Source organism: Scyliorhinus torazame, unplaced genomic scaffold (genome assembly GCF_047496885.1).
Source record: "Scyliorhinus torazame isolate Kashiwa2021f unplaced genomic scaffold, sScyTor2.1 scaffold_519, whole genome shotgun sequence".
Classification (NCBI taxonomy): Eukaryota; Metazoa; Chordata; class Chondrichthyes; order Carcharhiniformes; family Scyliorhinidae; genus Scyliorhinus; species Scyliorhinus torazame.
The window spans coordinates 114,196-115,000 of record NW_027308246.1 but is presented as its reverse complement, the minus strand read 5'-3'; the positions used below and the strand labels follow the sequence as shown (position 1 = coordinate 115,000).

Below are 805 nucleotides of genomic sequence, written 5' to 3'. Positions count from 1 at the left end.
GAGACTGTCACACTCATCGAGACACTCACACACACACCGAGACACTCACACACACACCGAGACACTCTCACACTCGCCGAGAGACTCTCACACACACCGAGACACTCACACACACACCGAGACACTCACACACACACCGAGACACTCTCACACTCGCCGAGAGACTCTCACACTCATCGAGACACTCTCACACTCGCCGAGAGACTCTCACACTCATCGAGACACTCTCACACTCGCCGAGAGACTCTCACACTCATCGAGACACTCTCACACTCGCCGAGAGACTCTCACACTCATCGAGACACTCTCACACTCGCCGAGAGACTGTCACACTCATCGAGACACTCTCACACTCGCCGAGAGACTGTCACACTCATCGAGACACTCTCACACTCGCCGAGAGACTCTCACACTCATCGAGACACTCTCACACTCGCCGAGAGACTGTCACACTCATCGAGACACTCTCACACTCGCCGAGAGACTGTCACACTCATCGAGACACTCTCACACTCGCCGAGAGACTGTCACACTCATCGAGACACTCTCACACTCGCCGAGAGACTCTCACACTCATCGAGACACTCTCACACTCGCCGAGAGACTCTCACACTCATCGAGACACTCTCACACTCGCCGAGAGACTGTCACACTCATCGAGACACTCTCACACTCGCCGAGAGACTCTCACACTCATCGAGACACTCTCACACTCGCCGAGAGACTCTCACACTCATCGAGACACTCTCACACTCGCCGAGAGACTGTCACACTCATCGAGACACTCTCACACTCGCCGAGAGAC

General features: G+C 55.2%; 1 protein-coding gene across 1 annotated transcript in view; it reads right to left on the bottom strand.

Moving 5' to 3' along the window:
* Positions 1-36, bottom strand: part of LOC140406380 (plexin-B1-like) — a gene marked incomplete at its 3' end in the record, with an annotated part of 27,578 nt that extends 27,542 nt beyond the window's left edge. Inside the window, exon 1 of the mRNA XM_072494468.1 lies at positions 1-36. This exon is cut by the window's left edge and continues 875 nt beyond it.
* Between the last annotated feature and the right edge of the window lie 769 nt (positions 37-805).